Genomic DNA, 21,762 nt, shown 5'->3' with positions numbered 1-21,762 from the left:
TACTATGTGCCAAGCACTGTTCTAAGCGCTGGGGTAGATACAGGGGAATCAGGTTGTCCCACGTGGGGCTCACAGTCTTCATCCCCATTTGACAGATGAGGTAACTGAGGCACAGAGAAGTTAAGTGACTTGCCCAAGGTCACACAGCTGACAAGTGGCCGAGCCGAGATTCGAACCCATGAACCCATGAACCCATGAACTCTGACTCCAAAGCCCGTGCTCTTTCCACTGAGCCACGCTGCTTCTCATGGAATGGAGTGGGGAGAGGCAGGAGGCAGGGAGGTCAGCAAAGAGGCTGATACAGCCTCCTTGAGAAGTAGTGTGGCTTAGTGGAAAGAGCATGGGCTTGGGAGTCAGAGGACGTGGGTACTAATGCCCGCTCTGCCACTTTTCTGCTGTGTGACCTTGGGCAATTCACTTAACCTCTCTGTGCCTCAGGTTACTTCATCTGTAAAATGGGGATTAAGACTGTGAGCCTCATGTGGGACAACCTGCTTATCTTGTATCTACCCCAGTGTTTAGAACAGTGCTTGGCACATAGTAAGCACTTAACAAATACCATTATTATTATTATTGTTATTATTACATTGATCAAGGCAATATAGGATGTGATGAGTAGAATGGAATTTGTAGACTTGATTCCTGCCCTCAAGTTCTTTACAATGTAGTGTGGGAGACAGTCACTAAAAAACATAGATGTAGGAAGAACAAATAGAGTATCATGAATAAAGAGTTTAACAGCTGTAAAGGGATTTTGAGAACCATGTCGCTGTTGGAAAATATTAGGGTGGTGAGATAGTTTAATCAGAGAAGGCCTCCAGGAGGAGATGCAATTTCAGAAGGGCTATGAAGATGAGGAAAGTAGCGGTCTGCCGGATGTGACGTGGAAGGGAGTTCCAGGAAGAAAGAGTTTGTGATGAACAGAGGCTGGTGGCTGGAGATACGAAAGCAAGGCATAGTGAGTAGCTTGGCTTGAGAGGAATGAAATGTATGAACTGGCCTGTATGGCAGAAGAACAAGGATAAGTCAGAGGAGAGAGGTGATTTCCTTAAAAGCAATGGTCAGGAGTTTCTGGTTGATGGGGAGAGGTCTGGGCAACCATTAGGATTTTAGAGGCATGGGGAGACATGCACAGAAAAATAGATAACAGATTGAAGTATAAGACTGCAGAGGGGAGTGACTAGAAGCAAGGAAGTAAGCAAGACTTGTGCTTTGCTTGGAGGCAGGGGAATTGACTATCAGTGAGTGGCATTGATTGCAATCAATGGTATGCAGTGCTAAGTGCCCTAGTACAGTGGTCTCCACAATTTATTGAGGTCTTACTGTGTGCAGAGCACTGTACTAAGCACTTGGGAAAGTACAATGCAATGAAGTTGGTAGACATGTTCCCTGTCCATAAGGAGGCTACCAATCAATCCATTGTATTCGTGGAGTGAATTTTTAAGTAGTTAGGGGAGAAGTGCTTGTATTGAGTGCTTGAGAGAGAACAATACAAAAGAGTTGGTAGACATGTTCCCTGCCTACAAGGAACCTAGATTTCTAGAGGGAGAGGCAGACATTAAAATAGATTAGGGATAAGGAAAGTGGTATAGCCGACTCACCTCTCAGGGTCGCAACTGGAGAGTTTCCAGTACTCTACCAGTCTTGACTATGGGAGGGAGAGTCAAGCAGAGGCATACCCATTCCATTCCTAGCTTGTGTAGCGGCTAGCGAGTGGAAGGCAATCTGCTACAAGTCAAAATTCACCTGTGCTGGGCAGAGCAGCTTGAGAGAGTCGAGGGCAGAGACTCAGGTTAAGTGCACAGAAGGATGCAATGGTAAACTGCTTCTGTGTTTTTACTAAGAAAACTCTATGGATAAACTACCAGAATGGTTGCAGATGGAGGTGGGGCATTCTGGGAGAGATGTGTCCATGGCATCGCTATGAATCAGACACAGCTCGACAGCATAAGACAACAACAACGCAGTAGACTAGAGAATTTTAGAAATTCACTTCCAGATCTAGAACTTTATGGCACCTACTACTACTAATAATAATGATAATAAAAATAATAATAAGAAGAATGATAACTGTGGTATTTGTTAAGCACTTACTATGTGCCAATCACTATATCAAGCGCTGGGGTAGATACGAGATAATCAGGTCCCATATGGAGTACTCAGTTTAAGTAGGAAGGAAGACAGGTATTGGATCCCCATTTTGCAGATGAGGGAACTGAGGCAAAGATAAATCAAGTTATTTACCCAAAGCCACATAATAGGTAAGTGGTGGAGCCAGGATTAGAACCCAGATCCTCTGAGACCCAGGCCCATGTACTTTCCACTAGGTCGTACTGCTTCTCCTAATGCTTCTCGACATGACTGCTCCTAATTCATAAACATTGAGAAGCAGCATGGCCTAGTGGAAAGAGAATGGGCCTGGGAGTCAGAAGACCTGAGCTCTGATGCTGACTCCAACACTTGTCTGCTGTGTGACTTTGGACAAGTCATTTTACTTCTCTGTGCCTCAGTTACCTTATCTGTAAAATGGGGATTAAGACTGTGAGCCCCATGTGGGACGTGGACTGTGTCCAACCAGATAATCTTGTGTCTACCCCAATGCATAGTACATTGTCTGTCACATAGTAAGTGCTTAACAAATACCATTTTAAAAAATTGATGTTTTGTCATTCATTCATTCATTCAGTAGTATTTATTGAGCACTTACTATGTGCAGAGCACTGTACTAAGCGCTTGGAATGTACAAATCGGTAACAGATAGAGACAGTCCCTGCCCTTTGATGGGCTTACAGTCTAATTGGGGGAGACAGACAAGAACAATGGCAATAAATAGAATCAAGGCAATAAATAGAATCAAAGAATTTTGTCATTTACCTAGTGTTTGTAATTCTTACCAAAAATCACATGATTACCTCCATGACATCTTATTTCCCTATACTATATTTTAAAAAATCAAAATAAAGTCCTTTTTATTCTGTTGAGATCAGAAATATGCAGCATTTGTTAAAAAGAAGTGAACTTTTAATCTGACAAAAAATTGATTTTTCTTCATCACCAAAGGTTACAAAAACAGGTGAGCACAGACTATGACCCATATTTCCTGATGTAGGGAAAAATAAATTGAATTTTGATTGTTTTATCCATAGTAAGAATTTTCTTCTATAGTTCTTATTTGTCAATAACAACTCTTGGGAATAAAACAAAGGACCCGTTCTTAAACAGGATGCTGAAGTTTTGATTCAAGTTCTGTTTACCCCATTGAAAATATGAATCTATAAAAACTTCTTAAATCAGTGAGACATCTATGAATTTAGGAATTATTACTGGTTGCACAAAATAAATCGCCGGGCACCTCTCAGTGAGGTACCTAGTCCCAATCCTTTTAAAATGAAATTTCACTGTAGATATTTTTATAGGATATTTTTACCTAGGTTGTTTTGGTAAGTAAAAATAGTGAAAATAATCAAATTTACATTTGCACCAAGGCCTGCAGCAGATATGAATCCAACTTCTAAATGAAATTCAAAATCATCATAAATTCCCCAACAGAATCTTATCCTATGATTCTTGTACTTTTTTCATGGGGACAAACCTCAGGTTGATGTTTGTGTTTCTTTAGCTTTAAGTTGGGGGTGAGAGGGGTATCATGGGTAGATATGACTTTTACCATGACCTGATTTCCCAAAATCATTTCTATGGGACTGATGACTTTAGAAAACTACTTCCAAGGCTTCATATGCCGAATTATAAATCCAATTTCACCTGAAAGTCACTTTAGTTAAATAGGTGTCCAGCTTCCAGAAAATCCACTTCTGAGACAGCCTCCAAGCTGCCCCAAACTAAAGAAGGGGAAGTCCTTGGACTTTTAAGCCAAATAGATTGTCACCCTTTGTTTTAGCTAATCAAAATTTCACACTTAACAGATAGTCAAAAATATATCTTATTTGTTGACCGACTGTTCATCATCACAGGCATTCACCAGAAGAGAGATTGGGAAAGCAGAAGCACAGTTGTGGTATATAAGTAGCCTATTTAATATTTTGTGCTTCCCTTTACCTGTAGAAGGTGCATCTCACACAGAGGTGCAGAGTGAGTGTGAGGCTAGGAGGGAAGCATAATGTATCAGTAGAAAATTGAGAGGAGGCAAAAAAGGGCTATATTACAATTTGTCCACAAGAGTGCACTTAACTCCTTGCTCAGGTTTGTTGTGCATCTCAGTTGCAACCCACTAGGGGTCATACACTACCCAAGTGAGACTAATCTACTCTCCCATGGGCAAAACTTAGGGGAAGTAATATCCAATCTCTGGGAGAGCCTGAGCTTTTAGTGCTAGTCTAGTGTTCCAGTGTTCCAGTTTTCCTTCCCCTTTAGTGTTGAGTGTTACGGTTGGTTCTCCTTTCCCTTCAATTTTCAGTTGTTGCCCCTGTTACAGTCCCAAAACCCTGCAGAGATTCAGGAAACCTCCAAGGTCCCAGGGTAGCTGAGCTCTCAGGGCTAACTCTGGTCAGGTTTCACTGTAGGAATTAGGCAGATGGTCTAGAAAAGATAAATCCAGGAATCTCTGCAGTTTATTTTTTTCAAAACCTGATGGTTTACCAAGACTGAACGGCTGGACCGGTGAATCAGTCATCCATTTAGGGGACCTCTCCGTACACTCTAGCCTTAGATAAGAATTATTTTTATTATGATATATGTTAAGCACTTACTATGTTCCAAGTACCATTTTATGCACTGGGAGATACATGTTAATCAGGTCATTCATTCAATCGTATTTATTGAGCACTTACTGTGTGCAGAGCACTGTAGTAATCGCTTGGAAAGTACAATTCGGCAACAGATAGAGACGGCCCCTACCCAGCGACGGGCTCACAGTCTAGAAGGGGGAGACAGACAACAAAACAAAACAAGTAGACAGACATCAATACCATCAGAATAGATAAATAGAATCATAGGACACAGTCCTGTCCCGTATGGGGCTCCTACTCTAAGCAGGAGGGAGAAAAGACATTTAAACTCATTTTACAGTTGAGGAAACTGAGGCCCAGAGAAGTTCCGTGATTTGCCCAAAGCCAGTTGGCAGGCAAGCGGCAGAGCAGGGATTAGAACCCTAGTCCTCTGACTCCCAGGCCTGTGCTCTTTCCAACAGACCATGCTGTTCTGCATAAAACAACCCTAAAAGCTAACAATCTGTCAAAAAAAACCCATGGCCAGGATTAGCCCATTTGGCTGCCTACAATGCCTGAGAGCAATTTACAACTCTTGAGTTCTCCGTTGACTGGGCCTCAGAGGAAACACAACAGATAGTTCTTGTGAGACTTATATTTTACATTACTTTCTCATGTGAGGGTCAGGCTTTCCAAGGTAAATATGAGGTTACGTTGCTGTGTATTTTTTGAATCGTTCTATGTACTGTGCTGGCTAATAATGCTGTTGTGTATTTGTTTTTGTTTGTCTTTGATGTTTGTTTTACTGTCATTGGCAAAATAAGTAACATTAATTTTAAACCTAAAATGGCCCAGATACTTGATCAATAGTGTTCACAGGAATCATTTCGTATTACTTCCTAAGAGAATATGGAACCACTAGGGGCTTTTACATTTACACAGTCATATAGCTGCATTTCAAAATAATTTCCATCCACACCATAAACTGATAGCCCATTACCATGAAATCATTGCTGCTCAATTGACAGTGGTTTTAGTCCAGTGGAGTAATTATAATGTTGATGAAACACTCTTTTATGATAGCTTTTAGAAATCTTCGTAATGTCAAGCACACTTCCATTCATGCTATAATTTTTATAAAAAAGTGTTTTTCAATTACCTTTGTATTTTTTGTTTAGAATCAATGAAAAGGGGGTTTGTGTATGTGTATACACAGATATCTCTATATATATTTTAGTTAGTTTCTTTGTGAGGATGATATCTTCATGACTTGTGGAAACAGGCCCTGTTCTTAAATCTATCTCTCGTTTCTCAACCTTCCCAAAGCCTCTGCTCAAGGGCAGAAACTCATTTTCTGATTGCCACAAGCCAGAGTGGTCTGTTTGCCCCAGTAGTTTCCCAAGCATGCTGTACAATACTGTTTCACTCTCTACAGTGTTCATTATTTGTTCTCAGCTTGTATATGCTCCCTCTCGGTTCACTATGCAACAACTTTGTGACTAGTCAGTTCTCATACATTCTCCACCCCAGAAGCCATATTGGCTCAGTGTTGGTGAATGCATCTCATTCAAGGATGCAATTGTTAGTGATCTCATCCTGACAATTGAATATGGCTCCCTGCAATGACTTAACTGAAGCACAGGGAAGAGGAGAAAAGTAGCAGCAACAATGACATCTGTTTCCTTTGACTGCAGACAGGTAGGATCTGGGCTCCACCTCTGATTCCTTTCTGGCTCCAAGGAGTGGGACTGGCTAGGTATAACAGGGTTCCAGCCCTGCCCCAAAAGCTTTGATCACGAAGCTGATGGCTTGACACCTTCACAATGTCATCCCTGTGGCATTGGCCCCTGTGATCCGTGTTCCATTTTTCTCCAGATTGAACCTATTTTTAAACTTGGAGGGTATTCCAGCAGCAAACATGGCCCTCTGTTAGAAGGGCCATGCCAAATCAGTCAATCATTCAATGCATGCATGGTATTTGTAGACTCCTTATTGTATACAGAGCACTGTACTAAGCACTTGGGAGAGTACAGTACGAAAGAGTTGGTAGGCACATTCCCTGCCCTTCAGGAGCTTACTGTTTAGAGGAAGAGACAGACATTAAAATAAATTATGAATATGTGCATAAGTGCTGTGGGACTGAGGGTGGAGTGAATATCAAGTACTTAAAGGGTACAGATCCAAGTGCAGATGCAACAAAGAAGGGAGAGGAAGTAGGGGAAAAGAGGGCTTAGTAAGCGAGATCAAAGTACAGTGAGTAGGTTGGTGTTCAAGGGGAAAAGTGTGCAAGCTGCGTTATAGTAAAAATCAGCGAGGCAAACTAGGAAGGAGAAAGCTGTTTGAGTGCATTAAAGCTCATGGTAAGAAGTTTCTGTTTGATGCAGGGCTGGATGATCAACCTTTGGTTCTTGAGGAGTGGGGTGACATGGACTGAATTATTTTTTGAGCAAAGTGATCTGGGCAACAGAGTGAAATATGGACTGGAGTTCAGAGTGACTGGAGGCAGGGAGATCAGCAAGGAGAATGATACAGCACTTATGTACATATCAGTTTATTTATTCATATTAATATCTGTCTCTCGCCCCCTCTAGACTGCAAGCTTGTTGTAGGCAGGGAATGTGTCTACCAACTCTGTTATATTGTTGTAATAATAATAATAATAATGATGGCATTTAAGTGCTTACTGTGTGCAAAGCACTGTACTAAGCACTGGGGAGGATACAAGGTGATCAGGTTGTTCCATTTGAGGTTCACAGTCTTAATCCCCACTTGACAGTTGAGGGAACTGAGGCACAGATAAGTTAAGTGACTTGCCCAAAGTCACACAGCTGACAAGTGGCGGAGTTGGAATTTGAACCCATGACCTCTGACTCTCCAGCCCATGCTCTTTCCAGTGAACCACACTGCTTTTCTATTGTACTCTCCCAAGCACTTAGTACAGTGATATGCACACAGTAAGGGCTCGATAAATGTAATTGATTGCTTGATTGATGATATGTGCTTGTATCAGCACAGTAACAATTTGGTTGGAGAGGAAAGTGTGGATTTTAGCAATGATATAAAAGTAGAGCCGACAGTATTTGGTGACTGATTGAATACGTGAGTTGAATGAGAGAGATGAGTACAAGACAATGTCAAGTTTATGGGCTTGTGAGACAGGGAGGAAAGTAGTGTTGTTTACAGTGATGGGAAAGACAGGGCCACGTCAGGGTTTGATTGGGAAGATATGGATACAATATACCAAGTGAATAAATACTAAAGATATGATAATCACAAGGGACCTCTGCTGGTAAACAGGTGTTCACCTTTTTGGATTTCTGCCAGTAGGGTCTCCCCATGATAATTTTTGTAAGAGGTGTAGTTGGACTGTGAGTAGATAGCTGACATAGGAATTATCCTCCTAACTGGATACTGGCAATGATTAAATTATCTTGATAATTGTTCCAGTCTCCCACTCACTTGGTCTGTCTACACATAGTTTAGAGACACAATCAGTGTACTGATTAATAGAAATACATTTTATTGTTGTTGTTGAAGTGGTTTGGCATGATACATGGACTAGCCTACATCCAAAAGGTAGAATATTTTTCTACTTGGAATTGAATTAATTTAGAGTGTATAAAGTAAAATATACAGGCACATCTCCTCCAAGAGGCCTTCCCTAAGCCCTAATTTCTTCTCCCACTCCCTTATATATCACCCTTGCACTTAATAATGGTAATAATTGTGTTATTTGTTAAGCACTTACTATGTGCCAAGCACTGTACTAAGCGCTAGGGTGGATACAAGCAAATCAAGTTGGACACAGTCCTTGTCACACGTGGGTCTCATAGTTTCAATCCCTCATTTTACAGATGAGGTGACTGAGGTGCAGAGAAGTAAAATGAAGTAATATGTTGTGTATGAAATGATGGAGGGACATCCAGACCGAGATGTCCTGAAGGAGACAAACATTGCCTGATTCCCTAACGACGTCCTAACTGAAATGGACAATGAAAACACATTTAATGGCATAACTAAAATTTTCTCCAGACATTACCTGGGATTGGACAACTCAAGCTTGAGTTTTAAAGGTTATACAAATAGCCAGAAGCTCTTTTTTTACTGCATCAAGATAGGGAAGGCCCTGGAAATCTTGTTTTGTTATCATACCACTGCTTGTATTTTGATGGGAGAAAGGGAAGGCAGTGTCTCTTCCCTTTACAGGGAACACTTTGAGGTTTTGATCCACTAAGAGAAATTCCTTAAAAGTACCTCAGTGAAGCCATTCCCCAATGTTGATCATCACTATTTCATTAGGTAGAAGTTATAAACTAAAACATATCTGAGTGTTTTTCCCTTATATGTAGCATTAGTGATTTGACTCTATTTTGGTTTTCTCTCACTTTAATGAGGTTGTTGTTTCATTATTTCATTAAGGCTTCCATCTATCAATCAATTAATGGTATTTATTGAGCACTTACTGTGTGCCAAGCACTGTAATAAGTGCTTGGGAAAATACAATACACCAGAGTTGGTAGATGTGATCACAGTCCACATTACGCTTAGAGTTTACAGGGGGAGACATAGATTATGGTTATCAAAATATATATCAAAATAGATTATGGATAGGGGAAATAGTGGAGTACAAGAATATTTAGGTATGGACTCTGGGTCTGGGGTCGGTGAGCTCTTTGTAAGCAAGGAATGTGCCTAACAACTCTGTTGTATTGTACTCTCCCAAATGCTTGGTACAGTGCTCTGCACACAGTGAATGTTCAATATTTATCATTGATTGATCAAAGTGCTTAAAGGGTAATAAAAATGATAATAATAATGATAATGGCATTTGTTAAGCACTTACTATGTGCCAAGCACTGTTCTAAGTGCTGGGGTAGATACAAGGTAATCAGGTTGTCCCACATGGGGCTCACAGTCTTAACCCCATTTTGCAGATGAGGTAACTGAGGCACAGAGAAGTTAAGTGGCATGCCCAAGGTCACACAGCAGACAAGTGCCAGAGCCAGCATTAGAACCCACATCCTCTGACTCCCAAGCCCGTGCTCTTACCACTGAAGTCACACTGCTTTGCTTGGGACACACTACACAACCAAGTGCCTGGTTGACACAGAAGGGAGGCTGAATAAGTAAAATAAAGGGCTTAAAGGGCTTTGTCTGGGAAGGCTTCTCCTGGATTATTTGGAGAAGAATTATTTGGACCTCACAGTGAACTTGGTTCTCCCCTATTTTAAAGGCCATTTAAAGTCACTTCTACAAAGCTGTCTGGGCCAAATGTAGGATAGAATCACAAAACCCTAGAATTCCAGATTTGGAAGGGGCTCAGTGAGATAATCAATCAGCATTTACTCTGTGCAGAGGACTGACCTATGTGCTTGATAATTAAGTCCAGGCTCTTTGCCTCCAAGCAGTTGGAGAATAGAACCATTCAGGAAAGATGGATGTCTAATAAACTCCATTATCTCCTTTTGTAGCCTGTGCCTTGCCATCCTGGCAGTAGTTAAGTACAGTAGAATTAGCGTATGGGTTTACCACACTTATCACATACTGTACTGCATCACCAAAAGTACACTGCCTTTAAAATAGAGGCAGCTAAAACTCTCTTTTCTGATTGAGAAAAGAACAATCCATCCATGGTATTTATAGAGTGATTACTGTATACAGAGCACTGTATTAAGCACTTGGGAAAGTACAGTAGAGTAGAGTTGATAGACACACTCCTTGCCCACAAAGACCTTACACTCTAGATGGGCAGCCAGACATTAAAATAAAATACAGATACAGGAAATGGCAGAGTATAAGGATATGTACATAAGACAGTGAGTCAATCATATATACCGAGCACTTGCTGTCAACAGAGCACTGTACTAAGTACTTGGGAGAGTATAATATTACAATATAACAGGCACATTCCCTGCCCTCAATGAGCTACTGCAGTGGGACTGAGGGTGGAGTGAATATAAAATGCTTAAAGGGTACAGATCTGAGAGCATAGGCAGCATGGAGGGGAGGGTGGGTAGGAAAAATGAGGCCTTAATCAGGGAAGGCCTCTTGGAGGAGATGTGATTTTAGGAGTACTTGAGGGTGGGAAGAGTGGTGAACTGTCAGATATGAAGGAGGAGAGAGTTCCAGGTCTGAGGGAGGAATTAGACAAGGGGTTGGTGGCAATATAGATGAGACTGAGGTACAGAGAGTAGGTTGGTGTTAGAGGAGCAAAGTGTAGAGTTTGGGTTGTAGAAAAAGATTGGGTCAGGAGAGAGAGAACTGATTGAGTGATTTAGAGCTGATGGTAAGAAGTTTGATGCAGAACTGGTTGGGAAATCTTTGGAGGTTTTTGAGGAGCGGGGAGACATAGACTGAACAGCTTTTTAGAAAACTGATCTGGGAGAACAGAGTGAAGTATCGACTGGAGTGGAGGGAGACTGGAGGCCAGGAGGTCATCGAGGAGGTTGATAAAGTAGTAAAAGCGGGATATGATAAGTGCTTGGATCAGCATGGTAGCAGTTTGGATGGAGAGGAAAGAGTGGATTCTAGAGCTGTTGTGAAGGTAAAACTGACAGGATTTAGTGACAGTTTGAATATTTGGGTTGAATTAGAGAAGTGAGTCAGACATAATGCCAAGATTACGGGTTCATGAGATAAGGGGGATGGTGGTGTCACCTACAGTGATGATAAAGGTAGGGGGAGGACATGATTTGGAGGGGAAGATGAGGAGTTCTGTTTTGGACATCTTAAGTTGGAAGTGTGTATATCCTAGTAGAGATATCCTGAACGTAGGGGGAAATGTGAGATTATAGAGAAGAAGAGAGGTCTGGGCTGTAGAGGTAGATTTGGAAACAATTAGGAAGTGCTTGTGAGTTAAAGACGATACTTTGAGAACCGATATTCTTAGAAGAAACAATATTTGTTTTGTGCCCCCAAACATACTTGCTGCATGGGAAGGATTTTTTCGGAACTGCAGAAAAAGTGCTTGGCTTTATGTGAAGTAATGTAACATCTATCTAAACTACTGTCTGCAAAAGGCTAAACATGACACAGTATAAGCATTCACAATAATATCTCTAGCAAACATATTCATTCATTCATTCAATAGTATTTATTGAGCGCTTACTATGTGCAGAGCACTGTACTAAGCGCTTGGGATGAACAAGTCGGCAACAGATAGAGACAGTCCCTGCCGTTTGACGGGCTTACAGTCTAATCGGGGGAGACGGACAGACAAGAACAATGGCACTAAACAGCGTCAAGGGGAAGAACATCTCGTAAAAACAATGGCAACTAAATAGAATCAAGGCGATGTACAATTCATTAACAAAATAAATAGGGTAACGAAAATATATACAGTTGAGCGGACGGGTACAGTGCTGTGGGGATGGGAAGGGAGAGGTGGAGGAGCAGAGGGAAAAGGGGAAAATGAGGCTTTAGCTGCGGAGAGGTAAAGGGGGGATGGCAGAGGGAGTAGAGGGGGAAGAGGAGCTCAGTCTGGGAAGGCCTCTTGGAGGAGGTGATTTTTAAGTAAGGTTTTGAAGAGGGAAAGAGAATCAGTTTGGCGGAGGTGAGGAGGGAGGGCGTTCCAGGACCGCGGGAGGACGTGACCCAGGGGTCGACAGCGGGATAGGCGAGACCGAGGGACGGCGAGGAGGTGGGCGGCAGAGGAGCGGAGCGTGCGGGGTGGGCGGTAGAAAGAGAGAAGGGAGGAGAGGTAGGAAGGGGCAAGGTGATGGAGAGCCTTGAAGCCTAGAGTGAGGAGTTTTTGTTTGGAGCGGAGGTCGATAGGCAACCACTGGAGTTGTTTAAGAAGGGGAGTGACATGCCCAGATCGTTTCTGCAGGAAGATGAGCCGGGCAGCGGAGTGAAGAATAGACCGGAGCGGGGCGAGAGAGGAGGAAGGGAGGTCAGAGAGAAGGCTGACACAGTAGTCTAGCCGGGATATAACGAGAGCCCGTAATAGTAAGGTAGCCGTTTGGGTGGAGAGGAAAGGGCGGATCTTGGCGATATTGTAGAGGTGAAACCGGCAGGTCTTGGTAACGGATAGGATGTGTGGGGTGAACGAGAGGGACGAGTCAAGGATGACACCGAGATTGCGGGCCTGCGGGATGGGAAGGATGGTCGTGCCATCCACGGTGATGGAGAAGTCTGGGAGCGGACCGGGCTTGGGAGGGAAGATGAGGAGCTCAGTCTTGCTCATGTTGAGTTTTAGGTGGCGGGCAGACATCCAGGTGGAGACGTCCCGGAGGCAGGAGGAGATGCGAGCCTGAAGGGAGGGGGAGAGGACAGGGGCGGAGATGTAGATCTGCGTGTCATCTGCGTAGAGATGGTAGTCAAAGCTGTGAGAGCGAATGAGTTCACCGAGGGAGTGAGTGTAAATGGAGAACAGAAGAGGGCCAAGAACTGACCCTTGAGGAACTCCAACAGTTAAAGGATGGGAGGGGGAGGAGGCTCCAGCGTAGGAGACCGAGAATGATCGGCCAGAGAGGTAAAAGGAGAACCAGGAGAGGACAGAGTCCGTGAAGCCAAGGTGAGATAAGGTACGGAGGAGGAGGGGATGGTCGACAGTGTCAAAGGCAGCAGAGAGGTCAAGGAGGATCAGAATGGAGTAGGAGCCATTGGATTTGGCAAGAAGGAGGTCATGGGTGACCTTAGAGAGAGCAGTCTCGGTAGAGTGGAGGGGACGGAAGCCAGATTGGAGGGGGTCTAGGAGAGAATGGGAGTTAAGGAATTCTAGGCATCGATTGTAGACGACTCGTTCTAAGATTTTGGAAAGGAAGGGTAGTAGGGAGATAGGACGATAACTGGAGGGGGAAGTGGGGTCAAGAGCGGGTTTTTTTAGGATGGGGGAGACGTGGGCGTGTTTGAAGGCAGAGGGGAAGGAGCCCTTGGAGATTGAGTGGTTAAAAATAGAAGTTAAGGAAGGGAGGAGGGCAGGGGCGATGGTTTTAAGAAGGTGAGAGGGAATGGGGTCCGAGGCGCAGGTGGAGGGGGTGGCACTTGCGAGGAGGGAGGAGATCTCCTCTGAGGATACTGCAGGGAAGGATGGGAAAGTAGGGGAGGGGGTTGTTGGGGGGAAGGGGAGAGGCGGAGGGGTGACTTTGGGGAGCTCAGACCTGATCGTGTTGATTTTCGTGAGGAAATAGGTGGCCAGATCATTAGGGGTGAGAGATGGGGGAGGGGGAGGAACAGGGGGCCTAAGGAGAGAGTTAAAGGTCCGGAACAATCGGCGGGGGTGACGGGCATGGGTGTCGATGAGGGAGGAGAAGAAGCTTTGCCTGGCGGAGGAGAGGGCAGAGTTAAGGCAGGAAAGGATAAATTTGAAGTGTGTGAGGTCGGCTTGGTGCTTGGACTTTCGCCAGCGGCGCTCAGCAGCTCGAGCATAGGAGCGTAGGAGGCGGACGGAGGAGGTGATCCAGGGCTGTGGGTTAGTGGCGCGAGAGCGGCGGAGGGAAAGGGGGGCGAGAGAGTCGAGATGAGTAGTGAGGGTGGAGTTGAGAGCGGAGACCTGATCGTCGAGAGTGGGAAGAGAGGACAGGGCGGCAAGGTGAGGCGAGATGCTATTGGAAAGACGGATGGGATCGAGAGAGCGGAGGTCTCTGTGGGGCAGTAGCGAAGATATGTCATGCATATGTCAACAAGATTCAATTTGAGTTGACAAAACATTTGTAAAGGCAACTAGATTGAAACCCAGATGGTGATTGGGCATTTGACGAGAGATTTGAATATGTGGCATTATTCATCCCGACATACAGAAAATTAACATAAGGCAGTTGCTTCTTCAGTAGAGTTATAGAACAATAGAACAGGCTTGGCTCCCAAGAGCAAGTACACACTAAACAGTAAAAGCTCTGATATGTGACATTTTATCAACCACAAACTCACATAACTGGAATTTCTGATCTCACCCCCAAATAATAATAATGTTGGTATTTGTTAAGCGCTTACTATGTGCCGAGCACTGTTCTAAGCGCTGGGGTAGACACAGGGGAATCAGGTTGTCCCACGTGGGGCTCACAGTCTTAATCCCCATTTTACAGATGAGGTAACTGAGGCACCGAGAAGTTAAGTGACTTGCCCAAAGTCACACAGCTGACAAGTGGTAGAGCCGGGGTTCGAACCCATGACCTCTGACTCCAAAGCCCGTGCTCTTTCCAGTGAGCCACGCTGCTTCTCAAATAATGATGATGATGATGATAATGATGATGATGATGATAACTGTGGTATGTGTTAAGCACTTGAAATGTGCCAGACACTGTAGTAAGCACTGGGGTGGTTACAAGCAAATCGGGTTAGGGACAGCCCCTGTCCCACTTGGGGCTCAGAGTCTTAATCCCCATTTAACAGATGAGGTAACTGAGGCACAGAGAAGTTAAGTGACTTGCCCACGGTCACTCAGCTGACAAGTGGCAAAGATGGGATTAGAACTCAGGTCCTTCTGACTTCCAGGCCAGTGCTCTAACCACTAGATCATGCTGCTTCAAAAAAAAAAAGCAATTCTCAAGAAGTTGAAAATGATCAGAATGGTGGTAAGGAGGTAATGGGAAATTCAAATTGTATTTCTTCTGGAACTTTTGCATGAACATTCCCTGAGACAGGCTATCAGGGATGAGTTACATAACATAGGACAGGAAAATAGGTTCTTTATTAATCTGATATCACTAAGCCCTCTCCTGGGAGTAGAACTAGACTGCAGATCGTAAACTCACTGTGGGCAGGGAACAGTTCTACCAACTCTGTTATATTGTACTTTCCCAAGGAGTAAGGACAGTGTTCTGCACACAGTAAAAACTTGATAATTACCATTCATTGACTGATATACTCCATGTGAGCCCTAACTCTTAGTGGGAATTTTTCATTACCTAGAACTCCTCATTTCCCCATTATGCTACATAATCAAAATTATAATTTCTGTGTGGAGGGAGAGGTGGGAGAAAGAGAGAGGTGGGGGAAGAGATGAGAAGACACTCACATACTGTTCTTATCATCATCATCATCAATGGTATTTACTGAGCACTTATTATGTGCAGAGTACTGTACTAAGTGCTCATGAGTACAATACAACAGAGTTAGCAGACATGTTCCCTGCCCATAATGAGTTTACAGTCTACAGTCTAAGGAGCATACATTAATATAAATAAATAATTTATAATTAATATATATGTTCATAAGTGCTGCAGTGCTGAGGGTGGGGCAAATATCAAATGCCCTAAGGTCACAGATCATAGGGCATAGATGAAGCAGAAGAGAGAGTGAGCCAGGACAAAAGCGGACATAATCGGGGAAGGCTTCTTAGAGGAGATGTGACCTTAATAGTAATAAAAATAATGTTGGTATTTGTTAAGTGCTTACTATGTGCCGAGCACTGTTCTAAGCACTGGGGTAGACACAGGGGAGAGTGCTGGTCTGGCATATTTGGAGGGGGAGGGATTACAGGGTTGGAGGATGATGTGGGAAGGGGCCAGTGGTGAAATAGACAAGTTCGGGGCAAGTGAGCAAGCTGGCACTAGAGGAGTGAAGCGTGTGGGGCAGACAGTAGTAAGGAGATCGGTGAGGTGAAGTAGGAGGGAGGTAGTGGAGGGAGAGGTGGGAGAAAGGGAGAGGTGGGGGAAGAGATGAGAGGACACACACATACTATTCATATCATCATCATCATCATCATCATCATCATCAATGGTATTTACTGAACACTTATTATGTACAGAGCACTGTACTAATAAAAATAATAATTTTAGTATTTGTTAAGTGCTTACTATGTGCCAAGCACTGTTCTAAGCACTGGGTAAATACAGGATTATCAGGTTGTCCCATGTGGGGCTCACAGTCTTAATCCCCATTTTCCAGATGAGGTAACTGAGGCACAAAGAAGTTAAGTGATTTGCCCAAAATCACACAGCTAAGTGGCAGAGCTGGGATTAGAAGAGCTGGGATTAGAACCCATGACCTCTGACTCCCAAGCTGTGCTCTTTCCACTGAGCCATGCTGCTTCTCTACTGTACTAAGTGCTTGTGAGTATAAATGCAACAGAGTTAGCAGACATGTTCCCTGACCATAATGAGCTTACAGTCTAGAGGGAGGTACACACATTAATATAAATACATAATTTATCATTAATATATATTATGCATAATCTGTGGCTTAGTGGAAAGAGCATGGGAGTGAATTAGGAAAGAGAAATATAGTTGTAAGGCAGAGGAGAGGGCCTGAGTGAAGTGGATAAGAATGAATTTATGTTTAAAGATGCTGCGGACAGTGAGATTCTGGAAAGCAACGTGAAGTACCAACTAAGGTGCCTCTTGAGGTTAGCTGGAGGGGTGAACATCTGAATATTACCCTCTGCCTGAAGTAATATCAAATCATGAATAGCCACAAAAGCCAACTGTCCCAACTTGCAGTAAAAGGAATTTTCTGGTGGTAAAATCTGAACTAATTGCTCTATAAAAGTTTTCCTATAGCCTTAAGGCTTAGTTCACCCTTTCAATGAGAACGTTGACAAGTATTACGTCAAAGGATATGGAGAGGATGGAATATTTAAATGTTAGAATCCCAATATGTCAGGGGATTTTTTTAGTCAACCACTTTGCATATGTGTGTCACAGAAAGCTGTAATGTTTAATGAAGGTAATTAAATATAATTTGAAGACAAGTTTGTTCCTCTTAAATGGTGGCAGGGATCCGGCTAACAATTTAGGTTATCAACTTAATATGAAGACTAAATGTTCCTAATTTATAAAATTAAGGAATTGAGAAATCCATACAAAATCAGCAAAATGCCAAGTGTCGATGAAAGAAAAAGCACAAATTGGGCAATGCTGCAGATATGGTCAGGGTGTGCTTATTTACAAGCTGGTTATAATGAACATTGTTAATTTGAAGAAAGAGATGAATGAATAAAGTGCCCTAAGGTGGTCACCTCACTAGCTTACAATCTGAAGTTGAACTTGGAGGGGAGGGAGTGGAGAGAGGTGAGTGTCCAATTTTTCTTAGGGATTTTTGTGCATTTAACATTCCTTCTTGAGGACCTTCCCTGAGGAACTATTATTACTGAGAAAATATGGGAGGAAAAGTCCTGAGGAGCGCCTTTAAATTCACCAACTATAGTCTAGTGATGTCTTCAAATCATCACTGGAAATCTGGCCCTTGGAAAATTACATTTGCAATGATTGTGACAGATTCTACCTCGTCCTCACTGGCCCCAAAAGAAACACTGGGATTCATTCATTCATTCATTTCCATTCAATCGTATTTATTGAGCGCTTACTGTGTGCAGAGCACTTAGAAAGTACATTTCAGCAACAGATAGAGACAATCCCTACCCAACGGTGGACTCACAGTCTAGAAGGCGGAGACAGACAACAAAACAAAACAAGTAGACAAGCATCAGTAGCATTTAAATAGATAAATAGAATTATAGATCTATACACATCATTAATAAAATAGATAGAATAATAAATATGTACAAATATACACAAGTGCTGTGGGGCGAGGAAGGGGGTAGAGTAGAGGGAGGGAGTAGGGGAGATAGGGAGGGGAGGAGGAGCAGGGGAAAGGGGGGACTCAGGCTGGGAAGGCCTCCAGGAGGAGGTGAGCTCTTACTAGGGCTTTGAAGCGGGGAAGAGAGCTAGTTTGGCAGATGTGAGGAGGGAGGGAATTCCAGGCCAGAGGTAGGTCGTGGGCCAGGGGTTGACAGCAGGACAGCGGGAATGAGGCACAGTGGGAATGAGGTTAGTGGCAGAGAAGCGGAGTGTGCGGGTTGGGCTGTAGAGGGAGAGAAGGGACATGAGGTAAGAGGGGGCAAGGTGATGGAGAGCTTTGAAGCCAATAGTGAGGAGTTTTTGCTTCATGCAAAAGTTGATAGGCAACCACTGGAGATTTTTGAGGAGGGGGGTGACATGCCCAGAGCGTTTCTGTAGAAAGATAATCTGGGCAGCAGAGTGAAGTATAGACAGATGTGGGAAGAGACAGGAGGATGGGAGATCAGAAAGGAAGCTGATGCAGTAATCCAGTTGGGATATGATGAGAGATTGTACCAACAAGGTAGCAGTTTGGATGGAGAGGAAAGGGTGGATCTTGGGAACATGTAAATGCAGGCTGGTCAGTTCACGGAGTAGAAAATCACCCCCACCCACATACACATACACACATGCTTGAACATAGCATGTATGTATGCAGGGTCCCCCTAGGCTACGGCTAGGTGAACAGGGTGGAAGTAGAGCTGGAATGTACAGAACACATACAAGCCAAGCCCTCATTCTGCAGAGTAATTTCTTGTTCCCCTTCATCTCTAATGTACCCAATGGGAAAGGTTCCATGCCAAGACCCCGTAGAATGGGAACCTTCCTTCCATTAATATAGTTGGCTTAGCATCTTCTTGGCAGCAGCCCAAGGGAAGAATCAGGGAGGAAATGGAGGTGGTTCTTTTCCCCTGTGGCCAGAGAATGTGTGTTCCCCAGAGTGATGGAGAGATTCAAATTGGAAATGTTGTTTGGATACACTCAAACTGCCACTGCAAGTAGAATTGTTGAAGTGTGTCAATGCACTAAGTAATTTCAATCTGAACAGGAGGCAAGCAAGGCTGTGGTAGAAAATAAATCCAATGGTTAGGTGGGTACAAGATGTTCTTTCATGCAGTTGATTGAGTGGGTGAGCTAGTATTGTATTGTTGCAACTAAGCCAAGGCATAAAGGTGAATACAATTTAGAATAAAATGACCCTTGTGGAAGAAGATGCATACATGATTATCATAACTTTCCTCCACTAATACAGTCTTGTAGAAAAGTTATAAAACAACAACTCTCTCCCACACAAGCAGCTTAACAGCCTCTAAAAGTTTTCCCTAACCATCTCAACCAGGTCTAGGGCACGAAAGATGTGGGGGGCTGAAAGGAGCTGTGGAATTCTAAAGAAATGCAACCCTAAGCAACAGTTTGCCATTTTTAGTTGATTTATTTTTTTTAGGGGCAGCAAAATATCCTTTACTCTGAGGACTTATTGGTGGAATCATATTGGAAGGTCACAATAACAGTTTACTATGGGACTGACAGCAGAAGGGGCTACAAGCATCTTAGCTTATGAGACAATTAGTAGAATCCTTCAAAACTGGGTACACTTTCCCTTATTATCACAGGCAGAAATCTCCGTGGATTAGGACTCTTATTTTTTAGTTACTTATGCCCACTGGAATAAACGTGAGAGAATAAGTTGTTCACTATTTTACCTTCAAAATAGCCTGTTTATTCATTGTCTAGTAAATACAGGTACCAATTCATTTATCAACAGCTTCCTTGGAATTGAATCCATCAGCCAATCAATTATATTTTTTGAGCACTTATTGTGTGCAGAGCACTGCCCTAAGTACCTGGGAGACTACAATAGAAAATTAGTAAACATCATCTCTAACTTCTAGAAGTTTACAATCTCTCTTCAATATCTAACTCCACAGAAGGTGGTTAGAAAGCAAAGAAACATAGCTATCAAGCAACAGCTCTTGAGTCCTCACATAAGAAAACTCCATCTTACTGCTTCTTAGTTGATTGTAGCCTGTAACGGGGCTTAATTTGTGTTGTGTTTTTTGCTGAGAAGAGCCCAGGGACTTTTAAGGTGCAAATTAAAACTTGCAAAAAAGCAATTGCAGTCTAAGCTTTCTGGCAATCATTAAAACAATTTTATATTTCTTTACAAAGCCCACCATTACACCAGGTTAGAGAGAACAATAAAAGGTTGGACAGGGACTAGTGCATCTTGTCTCTGATATGGGGAAATTCTTTAAGATGATCTGATAAACAAGCAGTTTATAGGAGATCGTGATTGGCTATCTTTATAATTTAAATTATGAAGTTGCCAGATCTTCTGATCGGGGGCGGCACCGGGGAATAGGGAGGTGGAACTCTCCATGAAGCTACAGAGGAAGAGATTCAGGCTGGCCATGCTGAGCGCACGGGTGGAGGAGCATTTCATATCCAGAAGGGGCTGTGCACACAGAAGAAGACTGTCCATCAGGGGTATACATATGAGGATTCCTCCAGAGCAGACCAGGGAGTGCTCCATACCCGGGAGGGCGAGGGGCTGTGCAAATGAGAAGTGTACACAGGGGATGCTTGTGCAGGTTTCTTCAGGAGTGGTCGTTGTACCTGCTGTAACTGGGAGGGGCTGTGTGCTAGGGAGCAGACTGCCCACCAGGGTTGTACATGCACAGTTCCTCCAGAATGGACCAAGGGATGCTCCATAGCCAGGAGGGGCTGTGCCTGTGGGGGGGTGCACTGTCCACCAGGAATGCACACGGTTTCCTCAGCTGGACCAGGGATGGGCACAAACTGAAGTGACTCTGCCCCAGCTCACAAGGGGAGGGGGGCCATGCCCACTTGGGGCATTTCCCTCTGTATCTCTTGGGCCCCAGGGCTTCCATCCTTCCAGAGGACAGAGAGGAGGCGGAGGGACTGTGTGAGTGAAAGAGGGTATGCATGGTTTCCTCTGCTGGGGTGGGGCAGAGAAGCAAACTGAAGCAAATCTGTCCTAGCTCCTCAGGAGGGATCATGTCCAGCAGGGCATTCCCCTCTGTATCCTCTGGGGCTTACAACCCTTGAGGGAACAGGGAAACTCGTGGTGGGGTGGGGGTGGGGGAGTGTCGCGGGACAGAGTCTCTGGTGTAGCTAGGGAACAGACCTTTCTCAGGGGATGCATGTAGAGGGTGGGTAACAGGCCAGTGTCAGATTGTGTCATAATGACTGTCGGGGGAGCCGGCTTCACGTTGTGTCACAGTTCAATACCTTTTACTAAGGATTAGTAGAGTTGATACGACAGCCAGACAAATTTGTAATCCAACCAAATGCTTCTTATGCAAATTTCACCCCCATTGTGGTCCCCAGTAAAGATCTGTGCTACAGCACTTGCTCCAGTAAGCAGAGGATATTCTGCTTCTTGGTCCTCCCGCTCCCCTCCAGACTTGAAACCAGGAGTTTTAACAGAGCTGGATGGAGACTTTCTCCTGCCTGGAGCTCTCACCCTCTTCATATCCAACAGACCATTACTTTTTCCATCTTCAAAGCCCTACTAAAATAACATTTCTTCCAGGGAGCCTTCCCTGACTAACTTCCCATTCCCCCTACCCTATTTT

At 43.8% G+C, this 21,762-nt stretch overlaps 1 protein-coding gene and 1 non-coding gene across 3 annotated transcripts in view; both read left to right on the top strand.

The window, feature by feature from the left end:
• Positions 1-21,762, top strand: part of GRM7 (glutamate metabotropic receptor 7) — a 780,988-nt gene that overhangs the window by 610,659 nt on the left and 148,567 nt on the right. The gene's annotated exons all lie outside the window — the stretch shown is intronic.
• Positions 1,599-1,736, top strand: LOC114807067. The gene has a single exon (XR_003755120.1). It is a non-coding gene; the product is annotated as a small nucleolar RNA SNORA7 (small nucleolar RNA).

Source organism: Ornithorhynchus anatinus, chromosome X1, assembly GCF_004115215.2.
Source record: "Ornithorhynchus anatinus isolate Pmale09 chromosome X1, mOrnAna1.pri.v4, whole genome shotgun sequence".
NCBI classification, from domain to species: domain Eukaryota; kingdom Metazoa; phylum Chordata; class Mammalia; order Monotremata; family Ornithorhynchidae; genus Ornithorhynchus; species Ornithorhynchus anatinus.
The sequence above is the reverse complement of the archived record's forward strand: the minus strand, read 5'-3'. Positions and strand labels throughout refer to the sequence as shown.